Below are 14,906 nucleotides of genomic sequence, written 5' to 3'. Positions count from 1 at the left end.
AATATCTTAACTAGCCCCACCCCTCGGCGTTCGTCAGATTAACTCGCTTAACTCCCCCTTTCTCAGCCCGCTCTCTGCGCGCTGTTCAATCATATCGCAGTGTGCATTTCGCTCCTCAGTCCACAGCGAAGGCAAGACCTGAAGCGCGCAGCGAATGTAACAGAAGCGCTAGGATATACTCCCTGACTTTTTAGGCAGAAGAGTACTCTGCAAAAAAAAAAAAATATATATATATATATATATTTTTAAAGTAGCTGGAGAACATCATCAGAGCGGTCTGTCGGACACTTTGTGCGAAGAGGACTGGAAAGGGAAACACGACAGTGGAACTGAAACATTTGCATAGGAATTGTTGGTTTTTTAGGTAAGTGAACACAACGAATTCTGTTCATATCTTATGAGTAGTGACTTGGCGAACTACAATGACTAATTTGTACTCGTTCTATCGTGCAGCAAACAGGGTAAAATAATTGCGAGAAATAGCGCTTTCCACGTGCTAGTTTCCTTGGACTCCTCTAAATTACTGCTGGATTTCACGATATAACTTCATCAAATCTGTAAAGTAGAATTTCCTTGTTATTTGTTCTTTTTTTAAAGTTACTTAACTTTAAATCGATTATATTGCCCGTCTCACGTGTCTTTCGGTGAGCGAAACAGCTGTTTGAACGTGTGCAGGAATTGAGAAAGATGTGCCAGCATATCCGTAGTTACAGTGTACTGTACTACGTAATATTGCAGAAGAGAACATTGAGTTGTGTTACGCTGGCATCAACGTAATTTTACGGACTGCTCAGCATTTATAGGCTACTTTAATTATCATAATAGGGATACCTTTACTATTTTTGAATGGTAAGCAACGCACTTAACAACACTGCTGTTTGAGTAAACACGCGAGGACTCTTATTCTAAATTTAGGTTATTTTTAGTTAAATGCATTACTTATGTAAAAATTGATTGGCTTTACCATAAACGCACGCCATTGCGTTGATCAATTTATGAAATGCGCCTTTAAAGGTATATGCACGACTACAAAGTTTGCACGTAGTGTTTTTTTTTTCTCCTGAGTGCGCTGTATTCGTTTTTTCCCCGAGTTGAAATAACTACACGTTCAAGTTTTATAATACCAAAAAACTTCTAAGAAAACAGGAAGAGGGTAGTGCAGACAGCCTTGGCAATTATAACACATCTTGCGTGATTACAGTCGCCATTCCGAACAAATGTCTACAAGTTCATATTAATGTTCATTGGGTCTTTGCATGCAGGAGTAAAGTGCTGCGTATATCCGTAGCTCAAATTTGAGTTATTTTACAGGAGACTGATGCCGCAACAGCCTATCCCACGTCAAAAGTCTTCAATTACATTGGTTGCGAAGTGCACTTATACACTAAAAGATAAAACAGGTTTTTAGAACTAATAATCCTAGGTATCCAAACCGTGTTTTTTATTTTTTTTAATAACACAGTTGAACACTTGAAAACATTTTTACAAGGTTGCTGTAAGGTTATGCTGAACAACACTTGTTTATCTTATTACTATACACGATTGTTAATCACAACAACACACCACAGCATTTCTCAGTAGGCCACTGTTCTTGCTTTGGCCATTCTGGTAGGGAAATCGGGTTAAATCTGTTTAAATTCAGAACAGTAACATTCATTGCATTATTGTGCCCTGGTAAAGCCTACCTTGTGGTACACCGCAGCATCTTACTCTATACAATAGCATACCCATATGAGTTGAAATTGCACGTTATTCATGGCGTGTTATTTCAAACATTTTGACGTGTAATGGGATTACTTATTTAACAAGACTTTTTGAATCGGCTCATGGTGTTCCATGGTTAGCCTTGTTCAAGAGCAAAACTGGTAGCAAGAGGGACGTGCGAATGCGTCTCTATGACACTCATATTTCAAGCACTTAATGCTCCAATTTCCCCCCAGCGCTTCGAAATGATAAAAGCCGAATATTAACAGCATGACTGGATGTTCCTGTTTCTTCGTCCACACGCCGAGCAGAGCTGTCAAACTATCAGCTGGCAACAGGCTGTCTTCTTACATTAAAGTTAACTTTTTCTATGTAAGTTTCCGAATGAAATTCTACGAGTTTTAAAAAAATGATTTTGTAGAGCCGAGAACGCACCAATAGTGATGCTATCACTCAGAGTTTGGGGCTTGTTGTGATAAAGGTAAACAGGTTAGCACCTTTCCCTTGAAAAAAATGAAATGTTTCGTGCAGCTTGTCAGATACATTGTTGTTAGCTATAATCTTCATGATGAATAGGTGGGAAATAATGAGCAATGACCGATCGCGATCGCTCAGTCCCTGTCAGCTTATGTTTGACTGTCATGTCTGTGATGTAGCTGAACAGTGTTGTATGAGTGAAACATTAAGTCAGTTGCTTCTTTCAATGACAGAATTTTCCTCTGGCAACATTTGCCAAATAAAATCCCATACCATTATTCTTTCCCCAATGTTGACAATGATGACAGATTCCTCAGTTCCTGTTGAAGGTCACGTAAAGAGGAAAGCTAATTGACGCTAACATATTGTTCCTTTGAAAACATAGATTATTTATTTATTTTTTACTGTGTGGCTCTTCACCGCTACATTCATACATTTCATTCCGTTTACAGCCAGAATTGTTGCACACTGAGTGCATTGGCCTTTGCCTGAATTTGTGTGTGGTGTCTTTGATGTATTGTATTGTCCTTAATTATGTCATGTGTTTTCAACACTACCTGTTTTATTCTGCTCATATTGTACATTCACTGCACAGCACATAAAATGTATTATCATTTATAATTAGGTGTGACTGGTTTATGGACAGTTGATAGATTATGTGCACATGTAGACTTCACAGAATATCCTGGCATTTATTTTCAAATTTTCTAGAAAGATGTATTTATGTAGCCTGTTACATAATTTCCGTGAACTGCAATGCTCTATAGTCAGGTTACAGTTCAGGTCATCTGTGCACCCTTGGTTGCACTGGATAATGTAGTCCATTGATTATTTCATTTAAACAGTTTTTGCTCCTTTTTTGCCTTTAATGAAACTTTGGAGGTCTTCATATCTCTGTGAGACTACATTGGTATTTAAGTGATTTACTGTGGAAGGTACAGACATAACTGTCTATGTGTGAAAATAATATTTTCAAACCAATATGTTAGTTACATTATACTGACTGGCTGTGGAAAAGGTTTTGATTGTGGTCTCTGTAAAGACAAACATGTTTTTTCACATTTATTTTGATTTAGTTAGACTTTAGTTAGAAGTTAGACTTCAGTAAGGATTCAACATTCATCATTGCTTACTGTAACACATTTTTATTTAACTACATAATGTTATAATTTATTCAAAATTTTGGTGTGTCTGATTATTTTCTTTATATAAGATATAGGCAAGGACTGTGTGTTCATGAGTGAATGCATGGGTGTGTGTGTGTGTGTGTGTGTGTGTGTTTGTGATGAACAGCAGCATCTCTACCTCCACTGTACAAAATCTCAATTTTCTGGTGAGGTCACATGGTTCAGCTTACCTTTTTTCCCTATTTAACATATTGATCAGAACATAAAGGGTCTGATCATTGGTGAACTCAAAAAGATGCCTTCACTCAGGTCCTGGTGGCAAGGTAACCTGCCACCAGGAACTCACCCAGTGATGAACACTATTGTCAGAGAACATAGACACTGCCAGCACCTTGAAGACAATATAACAGCACGGAATAGCCATGATTGGTTGTGCAGAGTCTTCTACAAAATTGCATGATGAATTATGACAGAGTGTGGCAGGGTATGAGCTGGCTTGCACTTTAATGTATTGGCTTGGGGTCTGTGTCATTGCAGAAGGTACGCCACAGTTCAGTCTGTCAATACTCACACAGCACGTTTGCCAAGACCTGTTTGGAGATCAGTGCTGTGGCTGACCCAGAGCCACACACACTCACAATAGCTCAACTTATGTATGCTACAGTAAAACATCTGAATGCATTCTATGTTCTCAATATACTCTCCCACTGGTATGCCAGTTTCTTATTCTGTGGCTTCTGCTGCTGTTACTACTAATACAACTACTGATAGTAATAATAATACCTCCCCAATGAAACAGCCTGGTGTTGACTATCACTGTGAATCCACAATCCTGTGGGGTGCCAGGCTATGGGATCATTTTGTTTTTCTGTACTGAACTGGCCTGTAACTTTAGTTCACATTTGAAGTCTACAATACGGAATCCCTGCAAAAGGCAGAGTGTTGAAAGATCTGTCAATTATTTTTGTCTATATGGCTGCCTTAACGAGTATTATTTTGCTCTATATCCATTAACAGCAATATATATTTATATAAATCTTTGTTTTTCTTTCTTTTATTTCTTTTTATTATTCTTACAGAACTGTCAATATATTGATGTACAGTAAGTGGCAGAGTGGAGAAAAAAGAGGGTTATTTGGTTTGGCTGCTGAAAACACCCAGAGGGTATTTTTGATTGTTTTTTTGAGACATAGCAGAGCTGTCTAAATGTGCTCTTCCAGTGATTTACACCTTCATTATGAGAGCATGTCTATAGTTCCGATTCTATGGTCAGTTTATTGCTGTACGCCATTCCCTCTCAATGATGAGACTGCTGTCCAGAATTAAGCATAATGGCCTCTCTAATGTCAGTCCGACCTCCCCCGACAGAGCTTTTTTTAAATTCTTGACATGCAATGAACTGGTTCAACATGACTGCAGAACCAGTTTGTAACATTGTTGTTCAGATAAAGGGACCCCATCATTATGTTTGGGATTGAATTTTGTTGCATTGCAATCATCAGCTGAAAAAAGCCGTGCGTTATCTCTGGCTGGCATGGCTCCCTGTGCTTCAAAGAGGAATGTGGAATTTGCATGAGGTTCATCTAAGAGTGATCTCTCAAGAGATTGTGAAGGGGATGGTTAATAGGATAGGTGTCAGAGGAAGACAGCAGTTCAGAAATTCATTTTTGGGATTGGGTTGATTGAGAAGGTCTATTTTTGTGCTGTCTCCATTTATAACAGGATTTTGGTCACATGGGAGTTGTTGGCAAGTCCCAACATTGTCCTTAAACGGATGAAAATGGGTGTGAATAATTCCCCTATAGCATTTGCACCCTTTGGAGGAACTATTTATTTACGAAGGTGAAAGGGAACCACTGGCAGCAACAGGCATGCCCCACTGCCTCTTTAGGGGAAAACAAAGAAGCAGTAATAACATAAAACAGAAAAAATGTGGAGGATAAATTGTAACATGTCATAGTCACTTTTTGTCAATACCGTAAAAAGCGGTGCAGCGTATAGGGTCAACCGTTTGCATTCTTCTTTGAACAAGGCACATACGGTCTGCTTAATGACGTGTGCATTTTCATGGCTACATCAGTGTTGCTCATTCTTGATGCAAGCCTGGACCAGTAACTATGCGGCCATCTCAGGGCAAAAAGCCTGTAGGTTAAATGCAGATATGCCCTGCTGCACACAATAATGATACTGACAAGGCCAGCCTCTAAATGTTTTTTTTTTTTTTTTTTGATGTGTCTGCAAATGTCACTGGAAAGCATTATGCAGGCTTGTACATTACAGATTATACGCATCACCCTCAGTATGGTTTGCATATGTATATGCACTAAGAGCCTTGCTGTGGAATGGAAGGTTGGAGGATGAATGACTGACCCTACACAGTGCTGTATTATTGTTGTAATGAGATGTTACGTGCCTGTGTGTGCGCATGCTTGCAAATTTGTGCATGCTTGATAAACGCCTTTTGTTGCAAATAATTTGTTTGTTCTTTGTTGTTTTGATTTCCTGGAGAAAAAAAGAATATCAAACAGCTGTTTCCACAATACTCAATTTTCCCTCTTTTCACACGTAAGTGCAAGACTAAGATTTATTATTTTATTTTTTTACACAAGTAATCAAACACCCAATATTAACCATGCTCTTAAATTGCAGATGCTCTTTTCTGAATATACTTGTCAGTAATCTTCCAGAGGGATCCTTGGAGCATAAAAAGCACTTTATTACTGAAGTTTGTGGTGTTTTCCTCCAGCTGGTGGCTTCCTGAATTCTGTTTCTCCCACGGCGCGCAGGACTGCCTGCCGCCGTGGGCTATGCGTGACAAATTGTGGTCACTCACTCATTCACTCACTCATGGATGACCTGAGAGGGACGTTTGGTAGGATGCATGCGCAGGTGCATCTCCTAAAATCACCACTTTGAACGGCATAAGATTTTTAAGCACAGCTTTATCGCCTAACGTTACTTTAGCTAACCCTAACATGTTAGCGTTTTGCCTACTTTAATTAACCTAGTTAGCGCGTACCACCGATACAGATGTATGGACACACGGAGGACAACAAATAACGTTACAGAGGTGAGGACATGCCATAGTTAGCTAGCTATGAAGTTATCCAAGTTTTACTTATGACACTTTGTACAGGTGCGCCGTGGGTCTGGACGGTTTCGTGCTTGTTTGTTTAAGGAAGCCAACAGATGTAGAGTGAATAATTTAATTGACGTGTGAATGAATAGATAGGGGTGTTGAATCAGCCCTGATAATTAATAACCATTAGCAATGTAAAAAAGAAGTGCACCTTAGTGTTTGGTGGCAAGCTGAAACACAACCCACACATCCATGAACAGATACTGTGTCATGCTGATGAAAATGTCTGACACCAAACAACCTTTGACCTCTCACTGAGTGGTCACTCTTAGATGCTGATGGAATTAAATGACTATTGGGAAAAGAGAAAGAGAAGAGCAACGAGGGATTTGCAGGCCTGTATAAAGAGAATATCCCTTGAGGCAGTCCTCCAATTCATCTTCACCGAAAGGGTTACACGTGGCACCAGCCAGCTTCAAAGAGACTCTCCAACTGATAGCGTCTACAAATAGCTGTTTTAAAGGGGAATTTTTAATAGAAATTGATTAATATTTCACTTCCAGTTGATTCATGCTGCCACCATCGACATTTTCATCTTTGAGAGTCAGTTGTGTAAGGAGGGTGAAAGTGGGTATGTTCTTATCAGCTCCTTCACCACAGTTCCCCAGAGGGAGGGCAGAGCAAGCCCAGCTGCCCCACAGAAAGAGCCTATGAGGAAAAAATGCTGAGTCCTAACATAATTTGACTCCAGAACCACTGGCTTTGTTCTCACCTAGCGCTACCGCTGGGCTAGCTGTGGACAGGCCTACCTTTTAAAGGGGCGGGGGAGCCTCACGTGGTCTGTCTAAAGTAGGAGATGCTCTTGGTTCCTGCGAAGCAGCCTTGTGTTCAGCCTGCAGCTGATCTTCATCTCAAAGAGCACAGGCTCTCCAGAGAGGAGACAGCTCTAGGTCCACAGGGACAGTTCAGTTATAGCCCTGCTAGAATGCAGAGAGACAGCACTATTATCATCTGAGGAACTGGACTCCAGGGGGATGGATAATAGGATTTGTTCTTAATGCATTAACGTCATCATCAAAATTATTAGCTACATTGCTGGAACCCATGTATATATGTATGGGGAGGCATGCATGGGGAATAAATAATGAACAATACTAGCAGCATGCACATTAAAATCCTGAGCATACAATGTATGTTTTTCTCTCAGTCACTGTCTTCTTTCAAAAGGTAGAAGAATTACATTTAGGTTTAAATGATTTATCAGTGTGAGCTTTCTCGCGCGAGTGTCAGTATGGTAGTATGGATTTCATTGACATTTAGGGGGGTGGGGGGAAGACCAAAACGAGGTTTTTGCCAAAAAAAACAAGACAAACAAACAAAAAAAAAACACAGAAGACAAAAATCAGCACAGGTCTTACAGATTCAAGAAACTTTAACATTCCAACGCAAGTACAACCGAGTGGCCCTGCTGCTCCAGATATTTGTCACCACCTAGCAACACGTACTAAGAAACCTGCTTAACAAGAATTAAGGCTGAAATTGGCATGGGAGTCCAATGCTTCTCTCATAATGATTTGACAAGAATGGAGTATGGTACATCACTGTGTGCAGTTATTTGGGAGTGAAGGTGTATGATGTAATCATCATTCTTTTGGCTGGGTCTCTAAGACTCATTGAGGAAATCACTAGGTGGTAATTCTGCTTACTGTGTGATAAAACTCAGCAGTAGCAGCCCAGTGATAGAGGATGCTAATCCAATGGATTTGAAACATTCAATAACAAGTTATTCAGTGAGCCTTTCTCCTAAGTGCACATAATTTGTTAGCTCTAAAGGCTGTTTTGTAGCATCGCATTAACTTGTCACCTGTGATTTTCAGATTTTATTAACAGGTGGGTTTAGGTGAGTCAATACGCAGAACCGCAGGAGCCCTAATCTCATTGCAAGTTTGAATGCTTTCACATATGTTGCTAAGGAGCGCTCCAAAGCTCTGTTTGCTAAATTGAATGAACAAGGTCTGCAGTCTGCACTGTGGGCATGGGTCCAAAGGTCTTACCAGGGGGAGTTGGATTTTATCCCATTTTGATTAAGGTGTTTTCCACTCTATTGACTGTGAGTCCTGTAATTTTATTACAATTATAGTTACTATAACAAAAACAATGTGTGGACCTACATAAATAGAAATGTTTAAACTGGCAGGAACTCAAAAGAAATTGAGCATTTATCCTGAAATGCAAGTGTTAACTGGCAGTCTTTGCCCCCAGCTGGCTAAATTCTGTGAAGCAAGTCAAGAAAAAAAAAGTATTATCATTATTATTATTATTATTATTATTATTATTATTATTATTATTAGTGCAGTTTTTACCAACACAAAGATGGATGGAAATTCTTGACAGTGGTACAGGTAGCACATAAGCCTGTGATGTAAACATCTCTTGCTGATTGCTATCAGTGTACTGTTTTCAGTATGGCCATTTTTGTATTTATTGCTGGACTGTTCTTCCTTTTCCTCATTCTGTCAATGACATCATTGCTGACCATGCATGGAGTACTGATACATGCTGTTGCTAACCCTGTTTGGTGATCGTGAGACTAGGTGGCTCCTAAATTTAGCCCCTGTGCATCACAACAACGCATCTTGTCCTCCCCACCCCCCTTTTCCATGTGAGGCAGATTCATCAGGCATTCATCAGGAAGCCTACTGTACGCAGACACGGATGAAAGTCTTGGTAACCGAGGCAACAACAACAACAAAAAAACACATACATCAGAACACTATGGTCAGCTCAATTCATAAAGTATATGTAGAAGATCAAGCACATCCCCCCCTCCCCAGGGTTTATAAAATGCTGCTGAACCTTCCAAAATGTTCTACGATGTTTTCCATCTGCATCCTAATATTCCCTGATAGGCTTTGTTTCCTGGAACTCTGTTCTGGAGTGTTCTTCATGGTATAATAAACAAATATATTCACTATTATTAGGGGGGCTGATGGGGTTAACTTCCCATTCATGCATTTCACCACCTCCCACTTCAGTGGCCTCTGTCACAAACTGTGAGTTATCTTTCTCCTTCTCTTGCATATTCTTGAAACAAACTTCTCAGTGCTGTGCACGCTACTCTGAACTCCTCATTGACATAGTGCTGTAAATCTGACTAATCTTCCTCCTGTTTGGCCCAGGAGGAAGTGAAGGGATATATTTAGATTTTTACTGTTGAAGTGATCGGTTGGAAAAAGGCTTTTTTAAATAAAAGGTAAGTGTCACCCATGCAGGAGGAAGAGCGCTGAATTTCTGTGAGTCAGAAAAACTCTATATTTGTGTGACATATTTGTGAAACTTTCAGATGTCCGAGGGACATAGTCTTAAAATACACTCAAGAAGAATTTGTCCTTTGACATCAATGCTATATGTCACAGTGTATTAGTGGTGTATTCAAGCCAATGACAAAGTTGTATTTTTAATAGAAACAGTAAAATCCTTAAAATATATTGATGCATGAGGATATCTAAATTATGAGTAAACTGAGGGTTTGTATATCAAAGTAATGAGGTATAGGAGGAGGAGAAGAAGGAGGAGGAGGAAGAGGGGGGAATAGGGGGGAGGCAGAGACATGGCGAGGTGCGAGTGCCAAGTGCATGAGTCAGGAAGTGCACCCAGCAGGGTGACATGGAGCAGGTGGGCCGTGCTGGTGGGCAGGCAAAGCTGCTGCTCCTTGGAGACTCTGGACCATCTGCAAGCCCTCTCCTGGCCCCGCCCACCCATCCTCCTGCTCACTGCGTGTGCTTACCCTGGCCCTATGGTGCATTCAGCATGCTGAAATTCCTCTGTATCTCACAGGGAAAGTGTGTGTGTGTGTGTGTGTGTGTTTCTGCGTATGTGTCTGTGTGTGTTCATTTATGTAAGGGAAAGGCACTTTATAAATTAAATCCATTATTCATTCAACCACTGTGTGTACTTGTGTTGTAATGCTACTATAAAGAGTAATAATTTTATAATTCCATAGATGAATGTCATAAATGTGTTAGAAATAAACAGGCACTCTGGTCAGCCTGGCCAGGACCCCATAAATCACAGTCAGCCATGTCTGGACTGTAGCCACCCCTCCTGAGAGTGAGCACCCTGTTAGTGACCCATATTCTCTGCCTCGTGTCAATCTCTGTGTCTCTGCCTCAGCAGAATGGGATTTGAAAGGTCGTGCTCAGGGAAGAGACTGAATTTGGCTCTCTCTTGCCCCTGAACCCAGCATGCCCTTTCTGAAAGTACCAGGACCTCAAAGTGTTCATTGGCTAGCCTGAGGCCTGGGAATCTGGATCTTTGGCTTAGTTAGTGGTTAGCAGCATGGTTTTAGACTGTTGCCTGCCTGTGTGTATAATATAATCTCAAGTCTTTATATGGAGGTGGGTTATTTGCACTAAAGACTACATGCAGGCATGGGCTGTTTGAGGGAAATGCTGTGGTCTGATTATTTGATATCATAGATGATGGGTATTGACAGCCAGCAGAGGCATACTTCCCAGTTCACCCAGGGGAATTTACTCTTATGAAAAAATGCATTTCTCAAATGCCATGTAGCATTTATCATTTGAGCTAAAATAATTTGGGTTGTGCTCTGATGAACAGATTGCTGAAAGAAAAGGTCCAGACAATACAAAGGTATTAGTACAGACATTAGACAGGGCCATAGGGATGTATGAAATGTTACAGATTTGTGTTTTGGCATTTGGTGGCATTAGTCTGAACTCAAGTAAGCACTGTGCTTATTTTTTATGTCTGTGTGTATTTGGCAGAGAAATATTATACAGACTTGTATGCGCCTCAAGAATCTGTTTTTAGATATTTGAAATATGCAGATTTTAAATTTTTTATTGTATCCCCCATTGATATGCAGGGAGTTACCCCATGCCACTGTCGCTTTTGGAATGCTTTATAGGGGTTTAGGCCGGGTGTAGTTTGACAATTTCTTAGTAAAATGTGCTATACAACTAAAATTGGATTGATTAATTGACACGCAGATACTTTAACTGATAATGAATTCATTTATTCCTTCTTTTGTACAGGATATGTGTGTTGTATATTGTGCTTTTTTATCCTATTTTTTCCACTTTCTTGTGCGTGCTCACTTTTGAGAAGCTGACTTCTTGAATCATGAGTCAAGATGATGTGTGTCATTGGGGGAGATTGGGGGAGCACTGCTTGGCATTGCAAATGGGGCTCAAAATGGAAAATGTCACAACTGAATTACTTCAGTCATGTGGGTAACTTTATACAGTTTTATCTTAAATGCAGAGTGCTGGCTGAGAACCAAGGTTCATATGCTGTGCGTGTAGGGGGTGTGTCTTTGTAGTAGGACAGAAAGAGGTAAATAATATAATTAAATATTCCATGTACAGAGGATCAGGGCCTCCATTACATCCCAGTTCTGTGCTGTGCCAGTGAGCTGCTTATGATCTTCCATGTACTCCTCCTCTTGATCCAGCAGCCCCTTCCTCTACCCACCCATCCCAGCCTTGAACATTTTCCTGTTGTGCTTCACTTCATCTGACCATCTTTTTGGTCCATTTCTGCCTCTCTTCTCTCTGCCCTACCCTCTCACCCTCTAGCCTCCATCTGCTCTCTCAAACCCCTTCTGTTACTGTGTCTGTCAGGAAAGTAAGAAATGTCTCTTATACTGTAAACTGGAACGATTACAGAAGACTGCCTGACAGAAGCTGCCTTTGAAATATAATTTTTTTTCAGTCTATCTGCAGCCAAAATTAAAGTCAGTGTTTTAAAAACTCTTTCATGCATTATAATGCTGGTGATGACAAGAGCTCAAGGTAAACACTTCAACTTGATAGCAGGAGGGATTTAAAGGGATGTTCTGTATTTTTTTTAAAGGGTTGTCTATCTGAATTGGGAGAAAGGAGAAAAAATAAATGCAAGGCAGAATTGAATCATTTCCTGTATGCAAAGAAAGCCGATAGCCCTCTGTACTTTGATTCAAACGTCTGTATCCCCTTGGCCCATTATGTAATATGACACTGCGTACATCCACGCTGGATTGCAGTGATCAAAGTACATCAGACCAGCTGTGTACTTTCAGCAACTTTGCCATGCCACAACACTAATCAAAAATGAGATATTTACATTCTTGTTACAAATAACACTAATGTATAAATATGTGTGATGTATATCACATGTATAAATATGTGTGATGTATATCACATGTATAGATAGGTGTGATGTAGATGTTGGGCTGAAATGATCTGAAACTGATATTGAGCAAAAAGGGATCGATTGGTCTGGGTTTTTTTATACTTACAATTACATCTGAAGGCTGTATGTGCCACCATGGCTGGTTAGTGGCTCATTAGTTCTGATGAATCTTTGTGCCTGTGATGCGCAGCTGATTGGGCAGTGTTTCAGCAGTAGTGCCGGTCGTTGTCTGGGTGAACATCAGGTATGAGGCTTGCCTGAATACTGTATTTTTGGGGGTTATCTTTTCCTTCCTTTTCTTTCTCTGTCTCTCTCCTTGTTTTTGCTGGTATTGAAGCTCACTAAGCCTCTTTGTTTCCACAAATTGCTTGGCAAGCAAAGAAATAAACAAGCAAATAAAAATACAATTTGCATTTGTATCACAACAAACTGTCCGGATTCTGGATGGGTGCTTGCCTTATCCAGCTTCTGTTCCACTGTGGCTGAAGGGTACAGGATTTGTATTATTGGATCATCAGTCTGGTGGACTGTAGTTCCTGTAAGGGAGGTGTGGCACACAGAGGGGGCCCACATGAGCAGATTAGGCTGTTTAAGTGCTGTCTGTGCGATCCATTCAGCAGCCCCAGAAGTGTTGCAGAACCATGGACAGCACTCGTCCCATTTGCAGGCATGGCAACAGATGTAGCTTGCTACTTATCATGCCAACTGCTGCCAATTGTCTTACCAATGCGTTTCTTACTGTATACTGCCTTCCAACACCGTGCCACTGTAAGCCTAACACTGAAGATATGACCTAAAAACTGAGCACCCTAGCACTCACCCCAGCACAACATTCCTTGCTTGTAATGCTAGTGGACTGATCTCCCCCACTGAAAGAGACATTCAAGTGAAGCTGCATTACAGCGAAGTCTTTTGAGATTAAACAGGGGAAATGGACCAGATGGTCTTTGATTTACTTTGGAAGGGAAAGGCTAACAGAATTCTAAGGATGAAAAGAACCCTGTTTATTGGCTGGCAAGATTTTGAATGGGAACCAACAGGGGGCGCACACTAAGCACTGTCTCTATGGTTCATTTTCAAATGCTTATTTACCTTTTAAATATGTGTATATCTAATGATGTAATATATAATCTATGAATTTTTAGGTAATTGAGCATTTAAGAATAAATCCCAGGGAAACTGCTTAGTTGGACATATCAAGCACACATCCGGTTATTATTATTTTTCCCTCAGAGATTTAATAACCAAAGCTTTTAAGACAATATTATCATAAAAAAGCAAGTGGGGTCTTACATTGGCATGAGAATCAGTTTAGTAATATGATATTTGCTGGTGAGACTGTGTGGCTCAGACTATAGGGTTGCCAACGGTTGAACATACTGCAAGTTCAATTTTCTGCTCTGGCTCTTTCTGCACTGCGATCCCATCTCTATCTGTAACCCGCTCTGCCCTCCTATTATGCACATTTATCAATTCATTCCAAACACATCACACGTGAGTCATTTTAGGGGATTTTAGTCTGAAGTAATTTTCACTTAGTCCACTCCGTCTGAGTGAAAGCTGTGTAGCAGCGCAGAATGTGATGATACATCTGATTATTTGACGTGTCACAAGGGGAAAGTGATGTCATTATGAATATTTTATGCTATTAATGTTGTTTTCCTTCTTCCCTTTTTAGCCGATGCAGCTTTTCCAATTGTCTCAGAAATCAGTGTTACCAGACTGGGTTCATGCCTAATTAAGTATTCTTTTCTGACCTGAAATTGCCAATCTTAATGAAGTGACTGTTATTGACTCAGGATTCTGTGGAGGGCTGGTATAATGGAGAGGGGGATGATCGGGTTATGAGTGCAACAACAAGTTAGAAAGTGAGACGCTCTGTAATAATGAAGAGGTTCCAGAGTATGAGGAAGCCATTGCTGGGCTTCAGTAGTACTTCAATATGAGGCCTGTAGGGAAATACCAGTAAGTTAGTCCAGGAGGTGCTGTTGGTTGGCCAGTAGGGGACTCTTCACCCTAAACTAAATGAATCCCAATTCCCAGCACAGAGAAGGGAGCACTATGCTGAAAAAGGTGCTAATCGTCCGATGCAACGTTAGTCCCTAGGTTCTGACTCTGTGGTCATTGGATCCCATTAAATAAAGAATGTTAATTAATTTAAAATTGTAGGAGTGTTAACCACATTCCAGAGAGAGAGAGAGAGAGAGAGAGAGACTCACCTCCCTCCACTGAACATATAACACCCTTATAACACCACACACTCTTGAGAAACATTTAAGCTTGCTCTTGTATAAACTGCCATTTTCACTTTGCCCAAAATGAAA

The 14,906-nt window shown here is 40.4% G+C and overlaps 1 protein-coding gene across 2 annotated transcripts in view; it reads left to right on the top strand.

Moving 5' to 3' along the window:
- The first annotated feature begins 80 nt into the window (after positions 1–80).
- camkvb (CaM kinase-like vesicle-associated b) overlaps positions 81–14,906 on the top strand; it is a 31,313-nt gene continuing 16,487 nt past the window's right edge. For both annotated transcript variants that reach the window (XM_035386954.1, XM_035386953.1), the window contains exon 1: positions 81–364. The gene's annotated coding sequence lies outside the window, so the exon portion shown is untranslated. The remainder of the gene's footprint in view (positions 365–14,906) is intronic.

Source organism: Anguilla anguilla, chromosome 13, assembly GCF_013347855.1.
Source record: "Anguilla anguilla isolate fAngAng1 chromosome 13, fAngAng1.pri, whole genome shotgun sequence".
NCBI classification, from domain to species: Eukaryota; Metazoa; Chordata; class Actinopteri; order Anguilliformes; family Anguillidae; genus Anguilla; species Anguilla anguilla.
The sequence above is the reverse complement of the archived record's forward strand: the minus strand, read 5'-3'. Positions and strand labels throughout refer to the sequence as shown.